Here is a 12,906-nt window from a genome sequence, read left to right on the forward strand (position 1 = left end):
ACCACATATTAGTACACAAAGCAAATTTCAGCAATTACATTTAAAAGTTGAAATAAAGTCCTGTGTCCTATCTGGCCACATTGAATTAAAGCTAGATATTAACAATAGAAATTGCAGAAAATATATACACTCATGGGAGCAGAATGAAAACTGGTCAAGACAGAAATCAAGAAGGAAATTGAAAGGTTTTTAGAATGGATAAAAATAAAACACAGGATGACCCAAACATTTGGGACACAGTGAAGTCAGTGCCAAGAGGAAAGTTCGCAGCACTAAATGCCTACCTACATTTAAAAACAAAAAGCCTGGAGAAATCTCACACTAATAACTTAATGACACACTTGAAAGATGTAGAAAATCAATAAGAAATAATACCCCAAAAGAGTAGAGGAGAAAAAATAATCAAACTCAGGGCTGAGATCAATGAAACATAAACAAACCAACAAATAACATTGTAGGCCCATATTTCTGTATGGTGTGGCAGTCAGGCTCTGAAGCCATAGGCCCCCCTGAGGTGGACATGTAGACCTGCAGACAGTCTGTCACTGCCCTCAACAATAGCCAGGATGTGCCACTCCTTCTCTTTTGTTAAAAATGTAGATCGCCTGGGGAGAGGTGTTTGCTGAAGCTGATGACTTAGTTGCAGGTGCTTTCCCTAGCAGGTGTTCCCCAGAAAGAGAATATTAATGAGGTATCCACCTCGGTTGGGCGGTTGCGTGGGGGGGTGGGGGGGGTGGGGGGGGTGTTAAGAGATGTTTGATAATAAACACGGGTAGATCTTCAGGAAGAGGGAGAAGCCTGAGATGCCCTTCCATGATGATGGTGTAAGCTGTGTCTGGTTATTCCTTGCTCCTCCGTACCAGTCCAGTTAGGGAAAATAGTTTTCTATGTCGGGGCCCACTGGCCCAGACATAACCCAAAGAATCAATAAAATGAAAAGTTGCTTCTTTGAGAAAAATTAACAAAATTGACAACCTTTAGCCAAGTTAAGCAAAAGACACACAGAGAGGTGATCCAAATGAATAAAACTAAGGACGGAAAGAAGGAAATTACAGTCGACACCAGGGAAATTCAGAAAACTACAGGATGTATTTTAAAAGTCTGTATTCCACCAAAAAAGAGCGCTTAAAATAATAGAGGAAATTTCTTGACATATACTACCTACCAAAGCTAATTCAAGATGAAATACACTATTTAAACAGGCCCATAGTCCTAGTGAAATAAAAACAGTAATTAAAAATATTCCAATCAATAAAAGCTCAGGGCCATGTGGATTTAGATCAGAATTATACCAGTTCTTCAAAGTAGAGCTAACACCAATACTCACTTCTCAAATTCCTCTGCAAAACAGAAACTAAAGGAACATTTTCTACTTCATTTTACAAAGCCATGATCACTCCACGCCAAATCATCACAATGAGTAAACAATAAAAGAAAATTACAGACTAATATAATATCCCTTATGAACACAGATTTTGAAAAAAAATCTCATTAAAATACTTGCAAATCAAATTCAAGAACATATAAAAAATCCACCATGAACAAGTTGGCGTAATATCAGAGATGCAAGGATGACTCAACATACATAAATCGATAAATGTAACCTACTACATTAAAAAACCTGAGAGTCAAAAATAATATGGTCATCTCAGAGATGCAGAGAAGGCACTGGAGAAATTCCAACATCCACTTATGACAAAATTTCTGGAGAAACTGAAGATACAAAGGACATACCTCAACATGATAAAGAGAGTTTGCAGTGAGCCCACACCTAACATCACCCTAAGAGGAAAGAAACTCACAGTATTTTCACTAAAATAAGGAGCAGGACAAGGATGTCTGCTCTTTCCATCCCTACTCAATACAGTAATTGAAATCTTAGAGCAATAAGAAGACCAAAGGGGCTGGAGAGATGGCTCAGTGGTTAAGAGCATTGCCTCATCTTCCAAAGGTACTGAGTTCAATTCCCAGCAACCACATGGTGGCTCACAACCATCTGTGATGAAGTCTGGTGCCCTCTTCTGGCCTGCAGGCATACACACACATATACATAATAAATAAATAAATATTTTTTAAAAAAAGAAGACCAAAGGAGATCAAAGGGAATACAAATAGAGAAGGAAGGAGTCAAGATGTCTTTATTTGTAGCTGCTATGACGGTCGGTATACATAAATACCCTAAAATCTCCACCAGGAAATGTCTACAACTGACAAACACTTTCACCAAGTAACAGCGCACAAAATTAGCACACAGAAATCCGTAGCCCTCCTATACACAAAGGACAAAAGGACCAAGGAGGAAATCAGGAAAACAACACCCTTCACAATAGGCTAAAACAAACAGACAAACAAAGAAAACCCCTCTAATCATACGTGTAAAAGACTTGTATAATGAAATCTTTAAGACACTGAAGAAAGAAACTGAGCTGGGTGGTGGTGGCACATGCCTTTAATCCCAGCCCTAGGGAGGCAGAGGCAGGTGAATCTCTGTGAGTTTGAGCTCAGCCCAGCACAGCCTGAGACAGAGAAACCCTCTCTCAAATAGATAGACAGACAGATGAATAAATAAATTTTGAAAAGAAAACTGCTGCTAGGACTCTTTCACCCCCCCTCCCCACTTCCCTGAACCAACTTCCTCAGGCCTCTGCTTTCTCTCTCTTAATAAACTCTTAAAGTGGGTTTCGCTGTGTTTCGTGATCCATTCTCTCTTGCGCCCAGTGATTTCATTATTCCTGGGAGGCCTGCTCTTTTCTGAAGGGAAACAGAGGAGGAGTGGAGCTGGGAGGAATAGAGGGAGGGGAAACTGTGGTTAGGATGTACTGGGAAAAATAGGGTACAGAATTAAGCAGAGAATGAAACACAAACATCTAAGAAACAAAGACATGTTCAACATTCTTAATCATCAGAGAAATGCAAATTAAAACCACTTTGAAATTCATTTTACACTAGTCGGAATAGCCAAGATAATAAAGCAAGTAACAGCACATGTTGGTGAGGATGGGGAAAGGGGACATTTATTCCTTACTAGTGGGAGTGCAAACTCGTGCAGACATGACAGAAACAAGCGTGGAGGTTCCCTGAAAAGCTGCAAAGTGATCTGCCACAAAATTCAGCTACACCACTCTTGGGCATATACCAAAGACTGCGTCTTACTGCAGAGACACTGGCTCATCCACATTCGCTGCTGTCTATTCAAAGTAGTCAGAACTTGGAAACAGCCCAGACGTCCATCAACTGATGATGGCTAGTGAAAGCATGCCACGTGGATCCAATGGAATAGTTTTCATCTGTTAGGGAAAGTGGTTCTATCCCTTATAGCTCCCCAATAACATGATATTTATCATTATTTTTGCGATATTGCAATTTTCCAACCCTTAAATAGATAGAGTCCAGTTTATTTTTATTTTTAATTAACNGGGGAGGATCAAAACCAAAACCAAACAAATGTACCATCTCTTTTAATATGCCTACCCTCATCTTAGTCAACTTCCATTATTTTCAGCCTTTCCTTATGTCTTTATTAAGTTTCAGATTTATATTTTACCAGCTATCACTTGGTTAAACTTTGACTATGTTGTTCTCTTCCACTTTAATGTGAAATAGTTTCTGTTGGTTAAATAAAGGTAAAGCACCCTGATTTCACCATTTCATGGTACTAAAAATAACAGGAAATAAATAAGGGCTAATTTCCATGGACATTGCTGTGTGTAGAGCAAGGGTGTTCATGCCTGTGCAGAAGCAAGTTGTCTACTTGTGCTCATTCAAATGTAGGCTCATGCATATGCATGCAGAGATAAGAGGTCAGAGGTCAAGGGTCAGAGTCAATTTCAGGAGGCATCTTCACTGTAGTATTTGTTGTTGCTTGCTTTGCTTTTAAATATTTTCTGAGATTATTCACCTAAGCAGATAATTAAAAAGAATGCATATTAAAAATGATAAACCAACAACTTAAGGAGACATAAAATATCAGTCTCTTCTACAAGAAATGTGTAATTGTGTGTGGTCATACTTCATTGTTATCATCCCCTCATTTCTAGGCCCAAAATCCAGAACATTATAGCCAGAATGTCCTTTACCATGAGTCCAGGTGAGACTATTTGGAAAGCAGGAAAGACATGAAGGGCCTTCTCTGTGTGTAACATGTCTGCAGTAGAATCTCTCACTGGGACCTTGGAACCTGGGACCTTTCCATTTGGCCAGGCTGGCTGGCCAGTGAGCCACAGGGACCTGTTTCTGCCTGCCTCTCTCTGCCACTGGATTACAAGTATGCAATCAATACAGAGGTTTTTATTTTGTTTGTAGGCTGTTGGTGGGGGTATATAGTATATATATAAAGAAATTTGAAAATAAATGGATAGAGTCAGAAAAAAGTCATCCTGAGTGAGAAAACTCAGACTCAACAAAACCCTTACTACATGTTTTCTCCTGTGAGTGGATGTCAGCTTTTAGGATTTAGATATGTATGTTTTAATCCAGATAATCATATAGATTAGGTACATAATAAAGGGAGGGACCTTTCAAGGAAGGGAGACTCGAGTATAGTGTTATGAAGAGATAAGGGGAAACTAGAATAGGATGGTTAGATGGCAGGAAGATGGGAGGGCACAGTGAAGGAGGAAATATGAGGTACAACTAACGCTGAAGACCCTTTGAAAAGCCATGTGTACCAGCTTCCCAAAAAATATACATATATGAAGGGAATTTAAATGGAGTTGTCATATAATGAATGACAAAATGTCCTACATAGACACTTTCTTTATGACATGAAGTAAAACCTCCAGTGCCAGGAATGAATCATATCTTGTTGAGTGATTGGTCAAAAGAGTGACATAGAGCCCATCCCAATCATCACAGACTATTTCCAAGGCTATATATACTGTATATATATATATACATATATATACAAAATACACTTTCTTCTTAGCAGTCATGGATGGCACCGTCCCCTAAAACTGACCACATTCCAGGCTAGTGGTTCTCAACCAGTGGGTCGCTCTCCCTTTGGGGGTCAGACAGCCCTTGACCAGAGGTCACTTTTCAGATAGCCTGCATATCAGATATTTACATTGTGATTCACAACAGTAGCAAAATTAGAGTTATAAAAATAACAACAAAACTAATTTTATGGTTGGGGGTCATCACAACATGAGGAACTGTATCAAAAGATGGCAGCATTAGGAAGGTTGAGACCACTACTCTAGGCCACTAAGAAAGTCCAAACAACTACAAAAGAGACATAAACAGCAACACAAAAACTGTACAAATATTGAAGTCTGAGTGAGACACACTTGAACAACCAGTGAGTCAGTTAAGAAATTGAGGGAGGGGGCTGGAGAGATGGCTCAGTGGTTAAGAGCATTGCCTGCTCCTCCAAAGGTCCTGAGTTCAATTCCCAGCAACCACATGGTGGCTCACAACCATCTATAATGAGATCTGGTGCCCTCTTCTGGCACACAAACATACATGGAAGGAATGTTGTATACATAATAAATAAATAAATCTTTAAAAAAAAAGAAATTGAGGGAAAAAATTTAAAAATTCATTGAATCAAAAGCAAATGAGAACACAACTTGTCAGAACCTTTGAGATCCATCTCAGATGGTTCTGAGAAGAAAGTTAACAGTTATGTGTGCTTACATTAAAAAGGCAGAGGCACCTTACATAACACATAAATGATATGAGTCAAAGTCATGGAAAAAGAAGAATGAGCGAAACCTCACGAGTTGTGAAGAAGTAATAATTATTAGGGCAGATATTAATGAAATGGAAAACAAAATAACAATATGTAGACTCAAATGGCAAGGTGGTTCTTTGAAAGAAATAAACAGGATTGACAAATTCTTATCCAAACTACTCAAAACAAAGACCCAAATTAATAAAACCAGAAATAAAGAAGGTTGCCCTAATAGATGCCAGTGAAGACCAAAAGTTGACTAGCAAATACTTTCAAAGGTTATATGCTTTAAACCTGGAAAATATAGAAGTGATGAATAAATTCCTAGACAAATCTGATCTCAAGTTGTGTCAAGAATACAGAAACATTTAAACAGATCTAAAAGAAGCAATGGGGTTGAGGCAATAATAAAGTCTCCACACAAAGTCCAATGGGGAGATGGATCAGTTGGTAAAGCACTTCCAAGAGTTCAGGTCCCCAACACCCACATAAAAAGCCAGGCACAGTGTTGTGTTTCTGAAATTGCAGTATGGTGTGTGGGGTGAGGGTGGAGTTATTGTCTCCAAAATAAACAACAAATAAATCAATTCATTAACTGATTAATTAATACGTAAATAAGATGGGGAGCAGGTGAGTGAGAAAGATACTTGACACTCATCTTTGTCATCTTTGGCCTCCACACACACATAAATCACATCCAAAAGAAAAAAGGTAAAATAAAGATAGAAATAGAAGTCCAGAACCAGACATATTTATCTCTCCAACATTTAAGGGAGAATTCATATCAATACTCCTTAAACTGCTCTACAAAATGCTAAGAAAAATACTAGCAGATTAATTCTACAAACCCAGTATTACCCTAGAACTAAGACCAGATCACAACACAACCAAACAAAAATAAAACAACAGACTAATTCCCCTAATAAACACAGGCACAGAAATTCTCAATAAAACACAAATTGAATTCATGAGGGCATGACGAAGATTATACTCCACATAACCACCTTGGTTTTATATCAAGCATTCAAAGTTGGTTTCAACATATAACATATGTGTAACCTAGTATGTGTAATATAAATTTAGGGACAGAAATCATGTGATTTAAAGGTTTCTTAGCTCTCCTCTCCAGACATGTTTGTTCAGCGTTTGTATTCTTGGCTCGTTTAGCATGACCTTCCTATAGCATGACTTCCGTGCTTGTGTTTGGAAACATGTTTTTAAACAGCTCAATTTTGCGTCTGACATCACTGAACAAAGATATATGTGCTGTTCTGCTGGAACCTGCCTCTGTGTGTCTCCATTCCTCACGAAAAAGTGGCTGCATATCATCTCATAGACGGTGCCTGACAAGTGAACCCTTGCAACGAAAGGAAGCCAGGGGCTGTGGACACCTCATTCCGCTCTCACCTCTGCAGCCTTTTAGATGCTCACACGCTGTCCACCCACTACAGATTTATAGCTGTTTTAATGTCACCTCTCTAGTTCTCCCAGTTTTAATCGACAGATTGATCAACATGACCACGACCACAGCCATACAGACCAGGCAGAAATAGTAGGCTCAGAATCAAAACAGCTGGCTGCACTGGCAACTCCTTCCAGTTGTGTTAGCAGGGGCAAACTACTAAATGCTCCTGCATCCCTTTGCTGGTGTGGATGTGGTGGTGGGATGTCCACGGTAGCTGTGATGCTAAAAGGAAGGGATGGACAGAAAGGAAGTTTGACACATGCTGCCACTGCGAGGTAACACCAGCACGCATAGAGAGCGGCCTCTCAATGAGTTTCTTTCTTGGTGTCATTTCCTACAGTCGTGGGTGTATTTTAACACCTCCCCACTAGATACCACACAAAATAAATAAAATAGCTTAGTGTCCCATAAGGAAGCTGAAGAGAGGAAATTGGAGTCTTGGAGTATCTCAGAACCATTCTGGTTCCTGAGTTCTTTCTGAAGGACCTGGCATTTCATGGCCAGCATCTGGGACCACTGGGAGATCGAGAAAATGAGGCAGACAGTATGCTAACCCTCAATTTCTGCTTTGTCTGAACTAGCAATATGTCAATGAATTGGTTTCTTTGTTTGTGGGGTCTAGGGGGAGCGTTGTTGCTGATGTTTGGAGTTCTTGCTTGTTTGTTTTTAGCCAGAGTCTGTCTCACTGTATAGTTGAGGCTAGCCCCAAGTTTATACTCCACGTATCTCAGTCTCCTGGTGATGGGAGTGCACACAAGCACCACACGCCTGCCTCATCCAATCTATTTCTGTGTGACAAACCTTCCAGTCCCTTTTTCTAGATTGAGAGGGCAGACCACAACAAAAGACATGTGTTCGAATCCCTGCTTTACACCTGGGAACAGAGACCTAGAGAATGGGCATAGAATAGAAACAACGAATCCATTAGTGCCACGTAGGCCTGCAGCCAAGATGTATTTCTTCCAGATTCCATGCCAGTATCATGTCTGCCAAATCCCTCTTCATGGCACCTTAAGGCTTTGTCTCTACCTTATGACTGGAACTAAAATCAGTCATTGGCCAATGGGAGTGGGAAGCCACATCAAAGACTCCAAGTCAAAGAAGTGGATGAATGGCCGATTTAACTTACTTTCACCCTCCAGGCCAAGCGCCCTGCCCAGGGCTGGTCCCTTGGCATTTTCTAATCAGCACAAGGATTCTGTGTTGACTAGCCGCAGACTGGCTAGCCATGGTCTTCAGCATGACCAACACAGAGCGCTAAAGCCTTGCTTCTTGCTCCTGACCCTCCTCGGAGAGTTCCCGATTCAGTCTGCCTGCATACTAGTCCCAAGAAAGAACACAGACTGGCGAGTTAGAGATGAAGCCCATCTGTTTTGTTTGTTTTGCTTCTCTATAGGCTACGTCTTCTAAGTTAAGTAGGACTGGAAACTGTAATAGCTAGTTCAGGCCACTAGGGTGCCATTTAGGAAATGACTTCCTCAGTAAAATGGTGTAAATTACCATTGTAATTTAAAGAGAGTACGCTACTCTTGCGCAGATCAGTGCTTCAAGGCAGTGGGATCATCTAATGCATGCCGCTGAGTGGCATCCGAGTGACCTGTGATCCTTAATGCTCCATCTAAGTGCTCCACAAGAAGGAGGAGGCATTCGTACTGGAGAGAACATTCAATTTAATTACAGTCTGGGAAGAAACAGACCAAGCATCTTTGGGGGGCCAGGGAGTCCCCCCTCTCTTCTGTAAGTAGGACTGATCTCAAACCACCACAGGCACACTGTATAACTGTTTCCAGGGCAGACCATACAAAGTGCTGAGTAGCCCCGCAAGTTTTTGGTGGGGGGGAAGCCTTTGACAGAGGGGAGGGAGGGAGTTTGAATGGTTGATACAATAGTAGGTCTTAAAGGCATCCGAATGGTCATTCGTGCCAACAAGAAGGAAGCTTTATCAGTGTACTGGCATGGCTTCCTGTTGGTATGCGAATGATGCCCAGGAGACCTCAGACGTGATGATCCTCCTCAGTTCAACGAACTGCTGTGTAAGCGGGGAACTGTTACTACTTTCGGCATCCATCTTATACATTCATAATTACCGCCAGTCTCCCAGTAGATCTCCGCAACGTCAATTTTACCTCCCGTCTTTCTGAAAACATTTGTCTTTCTCCCTGAAATCTTTAAAAAAAACATTGTAACACACCAAAACACGGGAGATGATCTGTCTTTGCTAAATGGGGCTGTAATAAATCAGTCCCTTCTAAATAATGAACGTTCTGGAGATGGATGGATGCCTAAGTAGCTTTTCAATCTTTTTTTTTTTTTTTTAACAAAATCATTCAATTTGGGCAACTCTTGCTAAAGGAAAACGTTCTCCTCATCTTCACACCACGTAAGGGGAACTGCCGAGACACATTTCTAGTCTGTCTTTCTCTTACTTTCCCACCCCATGAAGGAGGACAATTCATTTAATCTATGATCAAATAGAATTTGTACAGGACTTCTACACGCCGTCTAATCTGCAATGGGCTGAATCGTATATAATTTGGAACTGGAGAGCTTTGGGGTGTATACTTGTCTAGAGACAGGATCTCCACAGGTGTAAGCAAGTTGAACACCCTGGCTAGATTTTAGTCAACTTGACACAAACTAGAGTCACGCGGGAAGATTCCTCTACTCGGGAATTGCTTCCATCAGACTGGCCTGTAGGCAAGCCTATGGGGCATTTTTCTTGATTAATGATAGTTGTGGGTGGTCCCAGCCCACTGTGGGCAATGCTATCCCTGGATGGGAGGTGCTAGGTTGAAACCAGACAGGGCTGAATCTTATAGATACCATGCTTTTCCTGCTCATAGAAGCCTCTAGTAACCCTCAGTTTTGCTATACTGGGTTATCAAGGACAACACGATGAAACAGTTACAACGTAGCTTGTCACAGAAGGTGTGTGAATGTGAGCTCTCCCTCTGAACAGCTTGCTGTGTCCCATCTTGTGAATGACTGAGATGCTCCAACACCTGCAAGATGAGATGAAGTGAGTTGGTGATGGAGGCACAGTGACAAAATGGGGTGTCATCTTGATGGGATTTCGAATTGCCCCGAAGATACACCTTTGAGCATGCCTATGACAGTGTTTCCAGAACCCTCTCTGAATATGAGTGGTGCCCTCCCATGAGATTGAGGTCCAGGACTGAATTTTAAAAGGGGAAAGAGAAATTGAGTTGAACACCAGCACTCATCTCTCTCTGCTTCCTGACTGCGGATGCAATGACACCAGCTGCTGCATGGTGCCACCACCGCACCTTCTCCACCGCGGTGGACTGTATTCATCCGGACTGTGAGGCAAAATAACCCTTTCTTCTTTAAGTTGCTTTCTGCCAGATGTTTGGCCACAGCAATAAGAAAGGTGACTACTATACTTAGATTTTCCACAAAGGCTTCCTGCATTCCAGTGGCTTCGCTGGCTGGGTGCAGTGACTTCCTGCACTCCAGTGGCCTCAGCAGTGGCTTTGCTGACTGTTGGGTGGTTGTTGGCAGGCAGAAAGCACAGTGTGAGGTACATACTACACAACGGTGCTTCTCATCTCTGTACGACAGCCTGAGATTTCATCATTATTACGCTGTTCTAAATATATGAACAAGACCTTGCCTCAAAACTAAACTAAGCCAAACATATGAGCTGCTTATTTCTAGGGGAAGCCTTGATTCCCTGTTCTGTTTTCTGGCAACCGGGGCACAGTGAAGTCTTTGTCACTCTTAGTCCCTATTCCATCTCCGAGACCTCTGTCCTGCAGCAAGGCCAAGTGGGTGGGGTTCAGGACGGACCCATGGGTCTAGACAGGGAGGCAGGGACTCTCTTCCCCCTATCTAGCCCCAGTGTGCCGTCCCTGGTGCTTCTCTGGAATTTGGTGCAGGCTGCCCCTTGCACATCTCTCCATGTAGTTACAGTCTGGGAGGTTCATGACTTTCAGTTGTAATAGACTGTGACCTGGCTCAGCCTCATGCTAACGACACTGCTGTCAAATCCAAAGCTACCGGTCTTCTGTGTTGGGTTGCTTGCATGCTTATTATTTATGCCCGGTGGTCCCTCCATTCAAGCCCTGCCATCATTTTGAGTAGCCACTGTTATCCATGGTCTCCTAACTCCATCTCCTTCTCCACCTCATTCCAGCTGTCCCTCCCATCTGTTCAGCCGAAGCGGTTCAAATGCCAAAGTGCAAAATCCATGGATGTCATCCCTGTCCACAGCCTGCAGTCTGCCCACTCCAAAACATCTGCCTTCCGCCATCATTTCCACTCTGGATGGGAATGCTCATGCTTCCTTTTCCTCCCTCAGTCCCTCCAGGGGATGCTTACCCTCTTTGCTCAGGTCACCCAAAGCATGACGTTCTTAAAGAAAAGTCAGAATTGCAGAACCACCATCCAGTAGTGATTGTGAAGAGTGGGTGAATGTGTCTCGGGTACAGCATCTTTTCCACAGGTTACATGATCAGTTGCATAGGAGCACACACATGTGCATGTATGACTGCTGAAGTTAGAACAGGGCCTGGGTATTGTAGCAATATAGTTTATTAGGTTTGAGATTGTACTGTAGTTAAAAGATGCTACATTGGAGAGCACATGGGACCTTCTTGGAAATTCTCTCTTCTCTTTCTCCTCTCTCTCCCTCTTCCTCCCTCCCTCCCTCCTTCCCTCCCTCCCTCCTTCCCTCCCTCTCCCTCTCTCCTTCCCTCCCTCTCCCTCTCCCCCCCCTCTCTCTTTCTGCATGCCCTTGTGAATCTATAATCATTTTCAAACAGATAAAGCATTCAAATTTAATTCCCAACCTGCGATCAGTATTGAATATGCAGCCCAGAGCTCACCCAATCTTCATGTCTTCATGCAGCTGAGGAGGGGAAATGAGACCAACAGTTCCTATCTCTATTGAGGAAAACCAGAGTCTGTGTGAGATGCCAGGCTGCCCAACAGGCCCTGCCAACCCTGGAGTTGGAATGCAGCAACTTCCCTCCGTGATAACTTGCTCACCTCTGAGAAGTCCCTGAGAGACTCTGGCATGGCAGAGTCCCTGTATGGGCTCTCCTGGCTCCTTGAAAGTCTTTTCATGAGGTTCAAAAGATCTTATCTTCTTCATTAAGTGACAAGCTCAAAGTTGTCTTCAATCTTGTTTAAGTCCTCGGCCTCATGTGTTGGGACTAGAACTTGGGAATCATTCAGTATGAATTTTTTAAATGAGTGAATGGCTGGGAGGGCTGCCTTTAAGCAGCACCAGTGACTTGACTTGTCATTTTAAAAACAGACCTTTTAGAACTTATTACCGAATACAAACAAGAACAATGGGGGCTGGAGAGATGGCTCAGAGGTTAAGAGCATTGCTTGCTCTTCCAAAGGTCCTGAGTTCAATTCCCAGCAAACACATGGTGGCTCACAACCATCTGTAATGGTGTCTGGTGCCCTCTTCTGGCCTGCAGGCATACACACAGACAGAATATTGTATACATAATAAATAAATAAAATATAAAAAAAAAAGAACAATGTAGCTCTCTTGTTTCCCCATTACCAACATCGTATCTCAGTCTGGTAGATTTGTCACCATCACTGAACCAGTTTTGGTGCGTTGTGATGAACAGAGGCCACACTTCATTCGGGTTTCCTCCCTAAGGTTAGCTCATGTATATGTTGCATCTGATCGTCATATCGTCTGTGACTTCTCATGGGTGTGATAATTCATAGACTGTATTTTTTAAAGCCTTCATACATTGAGAATTTGGAATTAGTTGTTCTG

General features: G+C 42.2%; 1 long non-coding RNA gene across 1 annotated transcript; it reads right to left on the reverse strand.

Moving 5' to 3' along the window:
* Positions 1-8,798: 8,798 nt before the first annotated feature.
* On the reverse strand, positions 8,799-12,319 carry LOC126505960 (uncharacterized). Its single transcript, XR_007593038.1, has 4 exons — positions 12,150-12,319; positions 11,987-12,044; positions 11,481-11,670; positions 8,799-10,141 (listed from the first exon to the last, which is right to left on the reverse strand). It is a non-coding gene; the product is annotated as an uncharacterized lncRNA (long non-coding RNA).
* Between the last annotated feature and the right edge of the window lie 587 nt (positions 12,320-12,906).

Source organism: Alexandromys fortis, unplaced genomic scaffold, assembly GCF_014885135.2.
Source record: "Alexandromys fortis isolate MF-2015 unplaced genomic scaffold, M_Fortis_MF-2015_v1.1 scaffold_67, whole genome shotgun sequence".
Lineage (NCBI taxonomy): Eukaryota > Metazoa > Chordata > Mammalia > Rodentia > Cricetidae > Alexandromys > Alexandromys fortis.